Genomic DNA, 19,160 nt, shown 5'->3' with positions numbered 1-19,160 from the left:
CCTTCAAAAGCTTTTGGCATCAGGCTGCAGTCAGGAAACTAGGTGTGAACTGAGTCCTAGAATACATAGCAAGGAAGCAATAAGTCAGAGTTTATCTTTGGCAACATGAATTAGCACAGTTAATTGCAATTCAGGGCAAACTGACACCATTGCTTTTCTAATTTCCCTCACAATTTCCACTACAAGATACTTAATTCAAATTACTATTTCTTCCTGGTTCAACACTTCATTCACTAGTGAATGAAGGGCAGCTAGGTGGTGCAGTTGATAGTGCACCAGTGCAGGAGTCAGGAGGACCTGAATTTTAAATCTCACCTCAGACACTTGAGACTCATCAGCTGTGTGGCCTTGGGCAAGGTACTTAACCCCAATTGCCACATCCTGGGTCATCTCCAGTCATACTGATGAATATCTGGTCACTGGATTCAGATGGCTTTGGAGAAGAAGTGAGGCTGGTGACCTGCACAAGTCTCCCTCACTCAAACAAACAGAGTCAAGTGAAACTCATGTCATTATTTCTCTGATGGCATGGTCTTCTTTGGCAACGAAGGATGGACAACAATTAGTGAATGCTAATTATGCAAATTACCCTATGATAGGTGCAGACCAGGTTACCAAAATTATGTGGAAGACATTCCCTCTCTCCTTGAAGACTGTGTATTCTCACTTGGAAGGCAACGCAAAATATAGGAAGTTACTTTATAATACATGGCAGCCTATTAACAAATGCTAACTGAATTGTATGCATGTAATTGTATACGTGTATTTATAAAAAGTAGAGATCACTATAGCTGGAGATTAGAGCAGATGGTATTTAATTCAGTCCTGCTCTTCTCAACACAAAATACTACTCAATGCAAATTTACTGACTTAGTGCTTCTACTGGAACAATCGAGAAATAGATAAATTTAATTTATGTTTTACACACGCACACACACACACACACACACACACACGTAGAAAACCTACACCTGAAGGCGACTTTTTTGCAGATTTTGAGTCCTCCCTCAGGACCTTGCCATCCATATGACTTTGACAAGAGGTTTTCTGTCTTCAGACCTCAGATTCCTCATTTATACAATCATATACTACCTCATCACTAGGGCCCCTTTTTGCTCTAACAGTCTGACGATCCTAAGCGAGTTTACTGCAGTTGCTGCTCCTTACTTTCTAATCTAGTCAGCTCTTGTAAATCTACGATGAAAAAGTATTTATGGAATTCCTGCTATATCCTTATATAATATATCACCTATAGATACTGAAATAATAAAAGACGAAAGTGAGTGATGGTACAAAATTTCGAAACTAACTAGAATGACATACTCTCTATGTGCTGCCGACCAAAATATTCAAGAATATGTTGAAGGCAAGGATCATTTTTGCAAGATACCAAGAAAAGCTTCTGAGAAAGGTTAGAACTTTGAGGTGCCTTTGAGATATGGGAAGGGATCAACAGGACAGATGTCAGTAAAGTCCAGGAAACTAGAAGAAACACAGGAGGGTGAGGAGGTTTGCTGTTAAGCAACTAGAAGTAAAATTGGAAAAAATAGAATGAGGTTAGATTTCAGAGGAAGCAAGGCAAAGAATTTTAGCCTCAATCTGGTAGCCCATACGTAGCAGTCCCATTGTAGGTTCCTGGGTAAGGCATTAATATGATCTAAACAGTGTTTTATAATGATTTACTTAGCATCTTTTAGTAAAGATTGGTGTAGGAGTAAAACTAGAACAGAAAGACTCTGCAGTCGTTTTGTTTTTAGTTAAACTGTAGGCGAGTGACTTAATATCATTGTGCTTGTTTCCCAATCTGGAAAATGAGAAAGTTGAATTAAAATATCCACCCCCCTCAATTTTTAATCCTCTGTTTGAGGTACTACTCCAAGACTAAAGTGGCAGTTATGAGATAGAAGAGGAAAGACAAACACTGTGAAAGGATAATAACTGACAAATCAGATAAGAGCAACAGAATCCTATGTTTCAGTGAAGTCATGGACTTAGAAGAAAGGTTTTTGGCAGAGAGAACTTCTGGCTATTGGGAATGCATTTTAAGTAGTGTAGAGGTAATACAGATTTCCAACGCTAACATAAACGGCGGTGTGAACCTGGGTCAGCCTTGTAACCTCTGGGTACTCTAAGTCATTCGCTAAGACTCTTAGAGGTGCAGATTCTCAATTACAGGTTGAGTGCAGAAATTTATTGCATTGAGAGATGGAGTTTTTCTCTGAGAATTCCGTATACCAATTAAATCACAGTACATACGAAATAAATAAGTGAACAATCCCAGGTAGATAGACGAATGAAATGGGAATAAGAGATGAAGAAATGGCAGCTGTTATGATCATTCATTGGAGAAGTGTGGAAGCAAAGACGAGAAACAGGAGTGAATCTAGAAAGGGCGGCAGAATTCAGAAGAATGAGGAGGGTTCTTTTTCCTCTGTAAGGTAGAGAAGATTACCTGGCTCATAATCTGAAACAATAGATGACCACTAAAAATAGAATGACGAAATATGAATTTACACAGGTTGCATCTTACTTAGTCAAATACAAAGAGATTTGGAGAGTGGTTTTACGGCCTTACCTGAGAATACATATATAGACATCTCAACACAGGAATGCTTACAACATGGCTCAGTTGTGCCAAGACTAAGGGGAAGTGGAGATGAAAGGACCATTTCCATTGGTTCTAGAGAAAGGAGAAAGGCCAGTGTTCCACCATGGTGTGGTATGTTGGCAAACTTGACCCACTTCCTATTCATACTATGCATTTCCACCATTTTTAAATTTATTATTAGCATAAGTAATACTTGTATCGAAAACAAATGAGAACTTTTATTGATGTAAATTACAAAAAAGAGAAAGAAAGAAAGAAAGAAAGAAAGAAAGAAAGAAAGAAAGAAAGAAAGAAAGAAAGAAAGAAAGAAAGAAAGGAAGAATTTGTTGTGAAATCCCAGGAAGGCTTTGTTGTTTAAAGTAAGATGAATCATTTTCAAATCTCCTCATATTTGTTTTGGTTTTACAAACTATGCTTTAACTAATATTTATAGTTGGATGTGGAACTGATGAAAAATATCCTTTTTAGAAATGTCAGTTGAATTGTAACATTTTTCTCTGTAAAAATATTTTTACAGCTTTGTACTGAAAGGGACAATTTGAAGAAACGCTCTGAATTAAATCAGTCTCTGGTAAATTGTCTAGAACGAGAACTGAAGAGAAATGAAGAATTACAGAAAGAGCTCAGGGGGTAAGACTCCTTTTTGTAGGCTTTTTCATCCAAACATTAAGTAGGCAAGGACTTAATTATTTTGTTACATTCTAAGTACAAATTCATTTTATATATTAGCCATTGCATTAATAATTACCATATGTATAATTCGAAGTCAACAATGAGTTTTTCACTTTCATTTTATTCACTAAATTACTGCTGCAAAACAAGCCTTCTGCCCTGAGACTTTGAAGCTATAGTAAAATTCTGTATAGCACTTGTAGCTTAAAGCGTGTTTTCCAGAATTATACTATACAGCATTTCACAGTCTCTTGTTAAATATTCTGTTTCTGCACATAAATGTTTCTGTAAGGTAAGTCTCTATGTTCTCCATCCTAATTTATTTCCTTCATTGTTTATTTAATTTTTGTTCATTTGCCACTCGTTCAAAAAGTATTATTCAACATCTGTTACATATAAAGTACTGTATTTGTCCCTGGAGGGACACAGACAGATGTTTAATGTGCAGTTCCTGCTTTGAAGGTGATTCTAGTAAAAGAGTTAACGTAAGGACTCAAATAACATGTTCAAATAAGAATGTAGTAAGTGATTAAGATTTGTCCAAAGAAAATGAAATCAGAGACTCAAGGAGAGATAGGCTTCTTCTGACGTTGTAGGATCAGCAATATTCCATTAAGGATATGACTTTTGAGCTAGACCCTACAAAATACCTTGCCCTGGAATTGAAGGCCCTTCAGAATGTGGCAGCAGCCTGCCTTTCCACACTTAAATTATGTTATTCCCGCTTCCACAACTTAAGGTCCTGTGAAACTGTACTATTCTCTGTCCTTCAAAACATGCCCTGTACTTTCCCATCTCTGCCCTGTGCCTGTGATATTCACCCATGCCCTCTGCACTCATCATCCCCCAAGTGCACCTCTTCTTTGCGGCCTATTCTGATCTGTGTTGTTGATGATGAATGATCTTTATCATCAGATTTGACATCAAAATATCTCTTGCACTCCCCCAAAGCTCTTACATTTTGTTCTATATCTCAGTTATCTACACATATATCTTACATTTCACTTGAATGAGAGCATGAATCAGGGTCTAAATTTTGTATTCTATCACAACCTTTAAGCATAAGCATTTAATGATTTCTAATTGAGTTCCGATTGATGAATTTTAATTGAACAGGGCAAAAGCCTATCACTGTTGAGATGTAAGATCCTCTGACCACAGGCTAGAGGCTGCCATTTCATTGGTGGAGGAGAGTTTCTAAATCATCATGCATTTTCCAGGACACTAATTCAGTTGTGTTATGGTTAAATTAGGTTTTGGTGGGCTTCTATTGAACTCCTTTTTGGAGTACTAGTTCCAAATGCATTCCCTGTTCTGACCAGTCAATTCAGAAAGTAACTTTTGGGATCCAATTGACTTTTCAAGTTAGGGACTACCTATATTTACATCACTAAAGGAACATTTTAAATGAAATTTTGTATTCTAATGTTAAATGACATTATTAGTGTTTTGTGGACTGAGACCGCTAAATACTTCACCAACTACTTTACAGAGGTCTACAATTAAAATGACCAAGGCACAACACATTACTGCAAAATATCTGTTTTTCAAAATAAATGTATTTCTGGAAGGTATCCCTCTTTCTGCAAATATGACAGCATAACCAGTGATCATTTAGGGAATATTCTACAATGAAGTTATGTTAGTCAGGAGCAGAAAATGAATATACATCTTTTGAAATAGAGATGGAATGATTAGTGAGGCCTCTGTTTCTCTGGTTTAGTTAACAAAAACCTGTCCGTTGAGTTGGGTGATGTCAAGAACTCTTTATGGACTTATTTTCCCTTCTATGACTGAAAATAATTTAAGGTAGTGGGTCAAAAACAAGACTTTTTTGTATAATATTTAAACTATAAAAATTTTCACTATTTTTTTTCTGTTCATTCTCACAGATATAAAAGCCTGTATATAACTACCAACAATAAATTAAGAGAATATGAAGCGATCTTTTCTTCACTTTCCTCATCTTCAACGCTATCATCGTCTTCATCATCATCACCTTCTTCATCATCATCTTCATCTTCTTGAGACAGTTTTATTTTCTCTGTGGAATCTTGCTAGCAACTCCCAGAGCAGATCGTTTGCCAGACATATTTAAGACTTTCATAACATCTTCCTCTTCATCATCTCATTCTGCATCTTCCTCCAGTGAAGAAATCTGTTCGTGATGCTGCAGCAAAAAATGCACAAAAATCAAACCAAAATAGAAAAGATTCAAAGCCGTCCACACGAAAATCAAAAGGTCAAGAATTCTTCAAACAGCAGGACAAGACTCCCAAGACTCCCACAGGACCTACTTCTCGAGAGGACATTAAAGCAAAAATGAAGACAAGTATTGAAAAGGATGGTTCCCTCCCAAAAGTGGAAGGCAATTTCATCCACTATGTAAAGAATTGCTTCCGGATGTCTGATCAGGAGGCTATTCAAGATCTCTGGCTGTGGAGGAAATCTCTTTAAGAAAGTAAGTGTGAACAGTTTGTTCAAATTTTCCGTCTTATTTCTGTAACAGTTGATATCTGGCTGTCCTATTTACCGAGTCTGAAAAATGTCGTCCGGATTACGTTGCCAAGAATGTGTTGTCCAAAATGCTTGTTTAGTTTTCAAAGATGGAACTGCACCCTTTGCTTCATTTAAGTATATATTGAATGTTATGTTAGGGCATTGTTGTAGTGGTGGTCAGACAAGTGGAAATGGTGGGGAGACAAAAGTATACATGTGAAATACAGTCAGTATTTTAATAAAGTATTATAAAAAGAGGGAGAGGATATGAAAAAGGAAATGTTGTTTCCCAGAGGGGTGTGAGGCAACTATAAGCCCAAACAGAGACACTTAAAATGGTCCATCAACTTCTCAGATTGCTTTAAAAGCTCTCCATGTTGATTTTTAACAAATTCGTGATGCACAAATAGATGTCTTCATTGGGAAATCAGTATTAGATGCAGAGATTCTATATTTTGGTACATATTGGTAAACTAAATATTTTTTTTTAATTGTTAACTAAGTAGAAAGGAATGCAGTGTGGTACATTGGCAAAATGGTGCTCTTGTTGTAGAGGCAGAGGATATGACTTCACATCTTGCCTTTGATGCTTATGACCTTCAACAAAGCACGTAACCTCCCGAGACCTCAGTTTTTTTTTCATCTCTGAAATGAGCATGCTTGATTAGGAGGCTTCTGAGATCCCTTTCAGTTCTCAATAAATATATAATCCTATTAAATTATTTTAAGCATACCATATTTTTTCTTTTTACCGTCCACTACAGATTAGTCCTTCTAGGATGAAGTAAATATTTTGAACATTAGAAAATCATTCTCATTTCATTAAATGACAACACTTCAAAGTCTAAATTATTTCTGGAAATGTATGACAGGACTATAGAAATACGTAACGCTTTGTAAATAATGTTCTCCCAATGGTGACAAGCAGAACTGAAGAATGCAGGGACATCCTATTGACCCACAGCAAGTCAAACCGGGTCCCTCAATTGCCCTACTGTCTAATCCCTTCAGTTTCTATACAGATGAAAGCTCATCTAAGGAATTTATTGGAGGGGAAGGAACAGAAAGCAACTATTGCAGGAGGTTTTAGATTGGAGTTTTGGACAGTCAGAAGACACTATTTTTCATGAAAAAGTTTGGAGCAATCTTCCTTGCTATAAATACTGGTGACAATGGTTCGTAGGTATTACAGGCTGCCTATACAGTTCAGAGCCTCAGGAATATATTTTAGCCTCGGCTGAGTCACCTCCTTTCCCCCCAAGAGACTGAATCCCTGAGTCATTTGGTGCTACTTGAATCCTGGGAGAAAGACTGCACAAGCACTGCCTGGGATAATCACCCCGATTTGCTACCCTGAAAACCAACCGACTGATTTCCAATATCAATTTATGGAATGCAAGTTTGACGGTTTCTTTTTTTTTTTTTTTTATTAATTTTTTTATTTTTTTTAATGTTTAACAATCACTGCCATACAATTGCGATTTTATCCCTCCCCACCCACCCCCCACTACCTCCCTCCCTCCCCATGACTGCATACAATTCTGTATAGATTCTACATATACTTTCCTATTGAGTATATTTTCACTATAGTCATGCTATGTAGTCAGACTAAGATAAATGAAAGAATCCGTATAACAAATCAGAACATGATACACAAACAGATACACATACACAAACATGATCTGCTACATTATGTGAGTGACTTCCATATTTCTCTCTCTGAGTGTGGAAGGCATTTTGCCTTGAGGTCCACCATTGGGATTTTTTTTTTTTTCAGAAGTTCTTGTGTTATTACAAAAATCTAAGTCTACCAGAAAAAACTCTCACACACTGTGGTTGTTGCTGTGCATAAAGTTCTCCTGGTTCTGCTCCTTTCACTCAGCATCAGGTCATATAAGTCCTTCCAGGCCTCTCTGAAGTCTTCTTGTTCATCATTTCTTATGGCACAATAGTACTCCATTACATTCATATACCATAATTTATTCAGCCATTCCCCAATTGATGGACATCCCCTTGACTTCCAGTTTTTGGCAACTACATAGAGTGCTGCTATAAATATTTTTGTACATGTGGGACCCTTTCCCATTTTTATGATCTCTTGGGGATATAGTCCTAGTAGCGATATTGCTGGGTCAAAGGGTATGCACATTTTTGTAGCCCTTTGGGCATAGTTCCAAATTGCTCTCCAGAATGGTTGGATGCGCTCACAGCTCCACCAACAATGAATTAGTGTTCCAACTCTCCCACATCCTCTCCAGCATTTATCATTTTCTTGTTCTGTCATGTTTGCCAATCTTATAGGTGTGATGTGGTACCTCAGAGTTGTTTTGATTTGCATCTCTCTAACCAATAGTGATTTAGAGCATTTTTTCATATGATTATAGATAGCTTTAATTTCTTCCTCTGAAAATTGCCTGTTCATATCCTTTGACCATTTATCAATTGGGGAATGACTTGTATGATTATACATTTGGGTCAGTTCTCTATATATTCTAGAAATGAGGCCTTTATCCCCGAGCTTAGCTGTAAAAATTTTTTCCCAATTTACTACATCCCTCCGGATTTTGGTTGCATTGGGTTTGGTTGTGCAAAAACTTCTCAGTTTAATGTACTCAAAGTTATCCATTTTGCATTTCATAATGCATTCTATCTCTCCTTTAGTAAAGAATTCTTCCCTTCTCCATAGATCTGATAAATACACTATTCCTTGCTTCTCCAGTTTATTCATGGTATCAATCTTTATACCTAAATCATGTACCCATTTGGACTTTATTCTTGTGTACGGTGTCAGGTATGGGTCTATGCCTAATTTCCGCCACACTGTTATCCAGTTTTCCCAGCAATTTTTGTCAAACAATGAGTTCTTATCCCAGAAGCTGGGGTCCTTGGGTTTATCAGACAGAAGGTTGCTATATTCCTTGCCTACTGCGTCTTGAGTGCCAAGTCTGTTTCACTTGTCTACCTCTCTGTTTCTTAGCCAATACCAAGTGGTTTTGATAATTGCTGCTTTATAGTACAGTTTGAGGTCTGGTAGCGCTAGGCCACCTTCCCAAGCATTTCTTTTCATTAGTCCCTTTGATATTCTGGACCTTTTGTTTTTCCAAATGAATTTTGATATTATTTTGTCCAGCTCTAGAAAGTAATTGTCTGATAGTTTAATTGGTATGGCACTAAATAAGTATATTAATTTGGGTAGAATTGTCATTTTTATTATATTAGCACGGCCTACCCATGAGCAACTAATGTTTTTCCACTTACTTAAATCTGAGTTTATTTGTGCAAAAAGTGTCTTGTAATTGTGTTCATATAGTCCCTGGGTTTGTTTTGGCAGGTAGACTCCTAAGTATTTTATACTGTCTACACTAACTTTAAATGGGATTTCTCTTTCTATCTCTTGCTGTTGAACTTTGTTGCTAATATATAGGAATGCAGAGGATTTGTGTGGGTTTATTTTGTACCCTGCAACTTTGCCAAAGTTGTTTATTAATTCAAGTAATTTTTTACTTGAATCTCTGGTATTCTCTAGGTAAATCATCATATCATCTGCAAAGAGTGATAACTTAGTTTCTTCTTTGGCTATTCTAATTCCTTGAATATCTTTATCTTGTCTAATTGCTACAGCTAACATTTCTAGTACCATATTAAATAATAGTGGTGATAATGGACAACCTTGTTTCACCCTTGATCTTATTGGGAATGCATCTAGCTTATCCCCATTGCATATAATGCTTGACGGTTTCTTTAAAATCAGGTTAGTAAGGAATCTCAGATTTACACGTATCTTTTTGGTTTTTTAGTTTTTAATTTTCCGAGGACAGTATGAAAACCTTTTTCTTGACTCAATTTTTTTTATGTCATTCACTGGGAAAGCACCTTAAGGGAAATAGCTCAGTTATGCAAAAACTTTAATAGCCTACATACTTTAATTCTTTTCAGTAGTTTTTTGCAAAAGTCACACAATACTGATAGCAGTAATTAAAAAAACCACCAAACATTTACGAAAAATTCTAACCGTTTTTGTGCTTGCAAATGTTCAGAGTACTAAGGAGAGGCTAGCTGAAATGAGAACAACAACTCGTGAAATTTAGTATACTCTACTGGAAACCAAAAATCTCCACAAAGTAGTGTGGATGCTTTCTTGGCAAAGGTTAGTCATTTGGAATTTTTTGTCTTCCTTTATATTAAAGCTATAATCTAAAGTAATTAATCTTTGGTAAATTTCCTGGTTAGATATTTGAATGCGTCACACTGATTTTTGTGAGATATTAAAATGTTCTTCTAAATTTTGTCCTTTTACCTAATAATATTATGAAATGCTAGATCTTGAGTATTAAAACTTTTTTTAGATCTACAACTATCATTGGTGAACTTCTCAGATATAGTTATACCTAATTTTGCTCAATTTATTTAACCTTGACAAGTGGCATTCATATAATTATTCTTTGCATGGAATACTATTTCCCTACCAACCAGTACTTAAAGAGAGGCTTCATGTCCTCCTATTTAATTTCCCATGGCAATGGCATCTTAACACTTAAAATACAGTCTACCTGTGATGTTTCTGTTTTTTTTTTTTTCAGATCTTCTTAAACAACTACATAAACACAAAAAACCTTACCCACAGGAACACACCCTCTTTTTTCCCCCAATATCATAGAGAAATTTTTTACAAACCGATCTCATATACTATGAAGAATTATCTCCTAATTTAGTTTTTTTAGTTCATATTTCTATAAAGATTTTCTTCAACTAGGGTTAGAAGTTTAGGAGATATTGGATGTCTATGACATCTTTCTCTCCCTTTGGAAAATATGCCCATTTCTAAGGACCTCCCAGTACTAACAAGCTAAATGTTATACAGTAAACATTTAATCCAGCAAATGTTTAGATTTTTTGCTGACACAGCTAAAATGCCCCAAAAATGTAGATATTGAATGAATCGATCAATTCACAAAGATGAAAGGATTAAACTTTTGAGGTCAACAACTGCATCATTTAGATATGATAAGGAAACATGAATGTTACTTAATAGACCTGTCTTTCCTGTGAAGATTTGAATTAAAATATTCATTTTGAAAAGCAGTAGTTTTGTAATTTTGAGTAAAATATGCCACGTGAAAGTCTCCTTCTTGACTATCAGTTGGCCACTTTGTTTTACTTGTACATAGACAGGAATTATATTTACTCTTTTGCTTTGAGAGTCACCTCATCTTCACTACTTTTTTGCTCTTTTCACTGAATCTTTTGGTGTAAGATCTATGCATGTGTTCTTACTTCTTCAGCTCCTTGCTCAACAATCTGTTTTCCCCTTCTTAAGAGATTTTGAGTTCTGCGTATTATCTAGAGTTCGCTATTCCTCCTGTACTTCATTGTTCTGACTTACATTTTAATGTTATTTCAGATGCGGAAGGAGTATGAAGAAAGACTAACTAGGGAACTTAATGATGGTATGTCCAAATTGCTCACAGATAAAATGTTACGATTTGATGTTATACCTGATTTTTAAATACGCTGGAACTCTCTCACAAAGTTGTTGCTTCAGTGTCATCTCACTCAGCTTCATCACTTTGAAGTAACCTTGGATTCTTCTATGCAGGTGATTTAACAGGTTCTTTCCAATAAGCTAGCAGATGTTTTTCCAATAGGCTAGAATAAGAACGAGCCACCTTGTGTCTGTTTCCAGAAGACAAGGCTGGCCAATTACAGAGTGATGTAGATCCTGAAGACTGGTCAGTAGGTAATGCAGTTTTTGGCCACAGCATCCCATGAAACAGAAGAATGATCGGTTCTCAATTCTACGTAGCGCCTTCTGATCTTCAGATATGCAGTTACTCAGTGACTTTAGGAGAATGCAATCAAGATTGCCGTTCAAGGTTTGTTTGGCCTAGAGTGCCATTAAACTCATATTCATTTCTGAAATTCTATTATTCTATTTAATTCTGTGATTCCACTGTGATTTTACAGAGGAGGGTCATGAGAGGAGGAAAACGTACTAAGAATCTCACAACTCAAAAACCATCTACGAGTGTTAGAATCTTAAGTTATACTGGTTGTCCAGTGGCCAATACTCCTGAAAGAATAAAACAATATTCATATTGAAACCCTTGCTAACAATTTAACCAAAAAATAGAAATTGTACCTAAATGGAAGTGCGGTTCACATTTTCGTCAAAAAGTCAAATGAAACAGTTGTCCTGGATGGTCAGATTGTGAGCCCAAAGGTAAAAGTCAAGCAATTCGTTATGCTAATTGAGTAGGAAATACAGGTCATTGTCACCATAAGTAAACAGATCACCATGAACATATTTATAATTGTATTTCTCATTGTAATTTTTGCAAAGGATGACAAAGCAGTATTACATTAACAATTTGATGAATTCTTCCAAAATCAACACACATCTTAAGTGTAATCATAGTGACTGACATTATTAAAGCACTTTTAACTTTGCAAAGCATTATGCTGACATGATCTGACTTGAGTTTTGATACAACTCTGTACGGTAGATGGTTTCCAGGTAAACTTGAGTTCGTGTCTTCCCTATTCTATGATATATGCTACCCATGACACGATGGGCAAGTCATTTGACTTCAAAGTGTTCAGTAAACTCTAAGACGAAGTTGGACCATTGACCGTTTTCATGCTTCTCACATGCAGAATTTTTTAACATGAATCATTTGTTCCAAGCAAAATTTAAAAATTGCACACATACATAAATATGTTGTGTGTACACAGATATATAGATAGAGAGAGAGATACATGTGTGTGTGTGTGTGTGTGTATGACGTGAATTGTTCTTTTCTTCTCACTTTTTCCACCAGCTACTGATGAACTTTTTTTTTAATTCTTGAAGGACTTCTCCAATAGGATCGGTGGATAAATCCTCCAGAATTCCAAAGCCAAATCAAGATCCAGAATAATGCTCACTTGAAAGGAAGAAATAATGTTAATTTTTGTAATGAACTATGTTTAATAATGTGTAATGATTTTCCACTAAGAATATGAATGTGAAAAAATACTAATGTATTTTAAAATATGTTGTGTCATTTTAATATGTACAATGTGTATATATTTGTATTCATATGTATGTACAACTGTTTATTAAAAGCTTTTATTTCTTTATATTTGTAATACTCTCCCCCAAGTTGTTAATTGTTACTAGTACTCTACAAACCGCTAAATTGACTAAAATACTTTAGTCATCTATCTTTAAAGGTTGTAATGTGTTTTATATTTAAGAAAGTAACAAAGAAGATAAGCAGTTTTACTAATTATTGATATATAACTGCTAAACTAATTGCGAATTTTAATTGAAGATGAGGACGAGCTTACTTACAGATGTTTTTCTCTTCAATTTTGTCATTGCTGGAGAAGACTGGGCTGACATCTATCATCGGCCTGCTGCTGATTGAGAACATCTCAGTGGATCAACAGAGGGTCCCTCAGAGCTGTTTTGATTGGCCTCTCTCTAATCAATAGTGATTTAGAACATTTTTCCATACGACTATGAATAGCTTTAATTTCCTTTTCTGAAAACTGCCTGTTCATACCCTTTGAACATTCGCCACTTAAGGAATGACTTCTGTTCATGTAAATTCGACTTCTTTTTCTGTACATTTTAGAAATGAGGACTTGATCACAAACACTAATTATAAAAATTCTTTCCGAGTTTTCTGCTGAAATCTTTCTGCTTTCTTCCCTATTCCCCCCAAAACAAAAGCCCACAAAAACAGAATAAGTGGGGAGGGGGCTGTAGTCAAGGTGATGAAGTGAGAGTACGTACTCACCTAACTTCTACCCCAAATTTCTTCAAATATCACTAAAAAAGAGTATCCCAACAAATTTTAGAGTGACAGAATCTGCTAGCAGACAGGAATGTGGCAGATTTCCAGCCCAGGACTGGCCAGAAGGTAGACAAGAAGGATCTGTAACACAGAACGGGGAGAGCCCAGAGTGCACAGGCCATACTAGCAGGAACCTCAGGGGCAGATAGAAGCAGAAACAGCAGTGCAGATTCTCAAACATATCAGTCAAGGAGAGGAATGCAGCAGAACTGAGGGAGAGAGAAGCACGGAAACTCAGGTAACGTCAGCTCGTCCTGAGACTATAAGCCCACAGATAAAATGTAAGTCACCTGAACTTCTGGGAGCTAAGATAGCAGAGTGATCTGTAAGTGTTTGGACACTCCCCTTGTTGACTTTCAAACACCCAGAGAATACTTCTCCAGGAAAAATCCTGGAATTAGTGGGATCAGTTGAAGGAATGAACAGTCTCCTAGTTCAAGAGACTAGGAAAATCATAAGGAGACACCCCGTTGCTGTGGCTTAAGGGGAACAATGCGGGACCCAGAGCTGTCCCAGATGGCCCCGCTCAGAGAACCAGGAGGAGATCCTGAACCCCAGAGGGAGTGCAACCCATAAGCACCAACACCAGGACCCCAGGTGTACCTTATTTCAGCCACGGGAATTGAGAAGACAGTAACGCAGAGTTCACCAACCACTGAGCCTGCCTGTACTCTAGTTCAGGAGAGGAGGCCCACTGCAGTCAGACCATCCCTCCCTCACACCACATGCAGTGAGCTCCAGGGAAACTCAGGCCTCTATTCAGGTCTGTGCTCTGTACGAAGTTGCTGTACACCACTTGACCTCCTGTTGGCCCTTCTGCAGACAACAAGAAAGGACTTATGTCCCCTCCACCATCTGTTGGGATGGTGCTGGGAGCAGTGAAGGACAAGGCAGCCGAACCTGTCTCTGGTCCTGTCTGAGTATCCCATACCACTAATGTGGCTTTTCAAGACTCACTAGATCCTTGGCTGAGTGTGGGCTCTGCTGCAGCCAAGGAGCATGGAGGTTTATGGGAGTAACCATGGTCAATCCAGAGAATCTCTCAGATGGAACTGATGTTCTATGGGAAAACATATTGTTTCTCTGGGAGTCTCAGATTTGAGCCCATTCCTGATCATGGCCACAATGAGAAGAGTACCCCAAATGGTCGCTGAGCCTGGAGGGATTTCCTCAATAACTCTTTCTTGCAGTCTTTGAAACAGAATCTCTCACTGTGGAGTGAGTCATGTGGATGCTGATAGACTCTGTTGATTTGCTTGTCACATCAGACCCACTAACCCACAAACTGTGTCCCTGGAAGAGAATGCTCCCAGCAGAAGAGTTGGCTAGTATGTGTGCAGATCTGGTGTTATTCTGGCAGGGATGTCCATTTCCTCTCAGAGGGATTCTTTCTTTCCTTGGGATAATGCCTAGTCTCGGACTTCACTTTCCTCTCCAATATACATCATGGATACTTCATCCTGGAAAAGCCTTTCATCAGCCCTGCTAGGACCTTGAAACTAACCTCTGGCCATTTCTCCTTCAGCCACTTTACTGCCCTGATGCCCACACCAAAGGCTATTCTTGACGGATTCGTGCTTTGCCCCTAGAAAGTCTGCCCTGAGGTGACAGGAGCCAGAATGACAGAGTAAAAAAAAGCACATGCTCTAGCTCTTCCTCCATAGCCCATAAAGTACCTGTTAAAACTGACAAGAAATTCTAGAGCATCAGAATCCACAAAACGGCTGAGTGAAAGAGATTTCTAGCTCCCTGCCCTACTAAAACTCCTGGGGGAATTAAGCAACTGATCTTAATTGTAGGCTTGAGCACGAATGTGGGGCATGACAGAGTTGGAGGTGGCTATGGAGAGGGAATTCTACTACTCACAGATTCTGACAGAAAAGATTTTGCTTACTCCCAGACCAGTGCACAGGCCAGGAGAGGACTAAACTCCCTTCCCTAGCTTATACTACCTTGGACGAAGTGAGAACTTACATGTCCCCAGCATATACCCTCCTCTTGTCAAAAGATTCAAAAGTCAAGTAACTGGTTGAGAAAATACCCAAAAGAGCAGAAAAAAAATAAGACTATAGAGGGTTACTGTCTTGGTGAGGAAGTATTTTCTTCTATCCTGTAGGATGAGGAAAAACAATGAATACTGCCACAGAAAGTCAATACTCCTGCATCTAGTACCTCCAAAATAGATATGCAATGGTCCCAGGCCATGGAGGAGCTTGAAAATCAACTCAACAACTTGCTAAGGGAGACCCAAGAATGCTCAAGAAAATAACACCTTTAAAAATAGGCTAACTAAGCTGGCAAAACAGGTCCAAAGAGACAATGAGGAGAAGAACGCTTTAAAAAGTAGAATTATCCAAATGGAAAAGAAGGTTCAAAAGATCACTGAAGAAAACAGTTCTTTAATGAGTAGATTGGAACAGTGGAAGCTAATGACTTTATGAGAAACCAAGAACTTACAAAACAAAACCAAAAGAATGAAAAAAAATAGAAGGTGATGTGAAGTATCTCATAGGAAAAACAACTGATCTGGAAAATAGATTCAGGAGAGACAATTTAAAATTATGGGACTCTGAAAGCCATGATCAAAAAAGAGCATAGTCATCATGTTTCATGAAATTATCAAAGAAAAATTACCTGATATTCTGGAACAGAGGTTAAAATAAATATTGAAAGACTCCACCAATTACCACCTGAAAGAGATCTGAAAAGAGAAAAGAGATACTCCTAGGAATATTGTACCCAAATTCCAGAGTTCCCAGGTCAAGGGGAAAGTATTGCGAGTATTCGGAAAGAAGCAATTTGAGTATTGTGGAAATTCAATCAAGATAACACAGGATCTGGCAGCTTCTACATGAAGGGATGGAAGGGCTTCGAATATGCTATTCCAGAAGTCAAAGGAGCTGGAATTAAAATCAAGAATCACCTATCCAGTAAAACTGAGTATAATACTTTCAGGGGGAAAAAATAGAGGACTTTCAAGCATTTTGATAAAAACAGGAGAACTGAAGAGAAAATTTGACTTTCAAACACAAGAATCAAGAGAAGCATGAAAAGAGAAATCATAAAGGACTTTCTAAAGTTGAACTGTTTACAATGCTACATGGAAAGATAACATTTGTAAAACTTGGGATTTTTCTCAACATTTTGGTAGTTGGAGGGATTGTACACAGAAACACATACACACATATAAACACAGGGCACAGTTTGAATTGAATAACAATGAATGATATTTAAAAAAATAAAATCAAGGGGTGACAGAGGAATATATTGGGAAGAGAAAGGGAGAAATGGAATGGGGCAAATTATCACTCATAAAAGAGGCAAGAAAAAGCTTTTTCAATGGAGGAGAAAAGGGAGTAATTGATAGGGAAAAAGTGGAACTTACTCTCTTCCCATTTGGCTTAAGGAGGGCATAACATGCTCACTCAATTTAGTATGAAAATCTATCTTACACTACAGGAAACTGTGTGTTTTCATCCTTCATTGCACCACCTACTTGTTCAGTGGATAGAGCACTAGTGCAAGATTCAGGAGGACTTGAGTTCACATCTCACCTCAGACCACTGACACTCACTAGCTTTGTGACCTTGGGCAAGTCATTTAATTCCAATTGCCTCATGCTGAGTCATCTCCAGGCATCCTGATGAATATATGGCTAGTTAATTCAGATGGCTCTGGAGGAGAAGTAAGACTGGTGACCTGCACAGCCCGCCATTCCCTCACTCCAAACAAGGAAGTAGGGGGAAAGGGATAATTGGGGTGAAGGGGATCCTAGAATGGAGGGCAAATAAGTGATGGGAGTAACTAGAAGTAAACCCTTTAGGGAGGGACAAGGCCAATTGAGAGAATAGAGTAAATGGGGGGCAGGATAAGATGGAGGGAAAGATAGTTATGATAGCATGACTATTTTGGAAGTCTTATGCTAAACTACACATATATAGCCTATATTTGATTGCTTGCCTTCTCAGTGGGGATGGGTGGGGAGGAAGGAAAGGAGAGATGTTGGATTTCAAAGTATTAGAAACAAATGTTGAGAACTGTTTTTGCATACAACTGGGAAATAAGAAATACAGGTATTGGGGTATAAAAACCTATCTTGTTCTATAAGAAAAGAGAGAAGATGGGGATAATAGAAGGATGGGGTGTGATAGAAGGGAGGGCATATTGAGGGAAGCGGTAATCAGAATACAAGGCTTTATGTGGTGGCGGGAGAGGAGAGACGGGGAGAAAATTTGTAACTCAAAATTATGTGGAAATGAATGTCGAAAACTAAAAATAAATATTAAAATAAAATAACAACCCCAATAAAAAAAAATGTGCCCTGAACTTCCATGGTCCCCACTGGTGAATGATTCTCCTGATCTCTTTTTTCATGAAATCCAACGTCATGTTTCATTTCACTACAACCTTTCCACGACACAGCTACATTTTCATCCCCCAGATCCTCTCCAGATGTGGAACTGTGACCAAAACTTCTCTGCCATTTTTCTCTAATATCATATGGCCATATACTCCATTGGTTCCCTAGACACTATTCCTGCAAGATACATAACTCAGGTGCCTCTCACTGGCTACCACTTCTTTCTTTGTGTTGTCTTGCCCATAAGTATGCACCTTTCTTGAAGCCTGACTGCTTGAGGAGCTCAATTTCACATTGTTTCCAGATCCATGCTGATAGAAGCTGTGATCTTTGACAATAGAGAGATCAATGTTCCAGGAGGGCCAATGACCACTGTTAGTGCAGTTTTGCCATCCAGGATAGACATGCTTTGACTTTGAATTCCCTGGATTTTTGTCTGTGGTGCTGAAACAATGACTTCAGAAAGCGTTTTGAAAACAAAAGTAGCAGCCCTGGTGCCAGTTTCAAGTAATTGCTCAGTGGGCCCAGTGGACGGTGCTTGGTCACTGCGTGTTCTAATCTCAGGACAGGTGTCATGTGTGATGGGATTTTCTGAAAGAGTAAACAAGGTGGAATAGGTCCTGCTGGGCTCTGTTTCTGAGATGGCACCTTTGGAAGTGTGGTTCTCTGCCAGCCCTGAGATCAGAGAGGAATCTACTATGGTCACTGTGATAATGGCCTCAAATGCAGTAGAAGACAATGGACCTTCTGCGTCACTCTCAGGTGGGACTTTGGTGATGATTAATGAACTTTGAATTTCAGATGAGCTTCGGACACAACAGCCACACTTGAAGTTGATCCAATATGAGCAAGTGTCACTGGGGTCTCCCCTACCTCCTGTCACATGAAGGAGGGGCTTATATCTCTGGCATTCAGCATGGTCTCAGACTTTTTGGAGTCTCTTCTGGAATTGTAGGAGGAGCAATGGCTGAGCACACTTCACCTGCTGTGTTGAGTCCTACTTGGAGTGGTGCTCTCTGTGATCTCTCTGGTTAAGGTGGTCAGAGGAAGCTCTGAGCTCCCCTCTGTCTGCATGCAGAAGACTATGAGCATCAATCCTCACTAAAGCTGAGCCAGCAGTGGTGACCAATAAACCTTCAAGATTAATGTCTGAGAACAGTTGATGTTTAGTAGAAGTGGT

General features: G+C 38.0%; 1 long non-coding RNA gene across 3 annotated transcripts in view; it reads left to right on the top strand.

The window, feature by feature from the left end:
* The window catches only part of LOC140512557 (uncharacterized), a 40,118-nt gene extending 26,660 nt beyond the window's left edge, over positions 1-13,458 (top strand). Inside the window, exons 4-9 of one of the 3 annotated variants that reach the window (XR_011969815.1) lie at positions 3,126-3,238; positions 5,173-5,741; positions 9,817-9,926; positions 11,181-11,226; positions 11,463-11,652; positions 12,630-13,458. This is a non-coding gene — a long non-coding RNA (uncharacterized lncRNA). Of the gene's footprint in view, positions 1-3,125; positions 3,239-5,172; positions 5,742-6,543; positions 7,189-9,816; positions 9,927-11,180; positions 11,227-11,462; positions 11,653-12,629 lie in introns of those variants that run through there. The other 2 variants (XR_011969816.1, XR_011969814.1) reach the window with 2 other exon arrangements.
* The last annotated feature ends 5,702 nt before the right edge of the window (positions 13,459-19,160 follow it).

The sequence above is a fragment of the Notamacropus eugenii genome, chromosome 6 (genome assembly GCF_028372415.1).
Source record: "Notamacropus eugenii isolate mMacEug1 chromosome 6, mMacEug1.pri_v2, whole genome shotgun sequence".
Taxonomy (NCBI): domain Eukaryota; kingdom Metazoa; phylum Chordata; class Mammalia; order Diprotodontia; family Macropodidae; genus Notamacropus; species Notamacropus eugenii.
The sequence above is the reverse complement of the archived record's forward strand: the minus strand, read 5'-3'. Positions and strand labels throughout refer to the sequence as shown.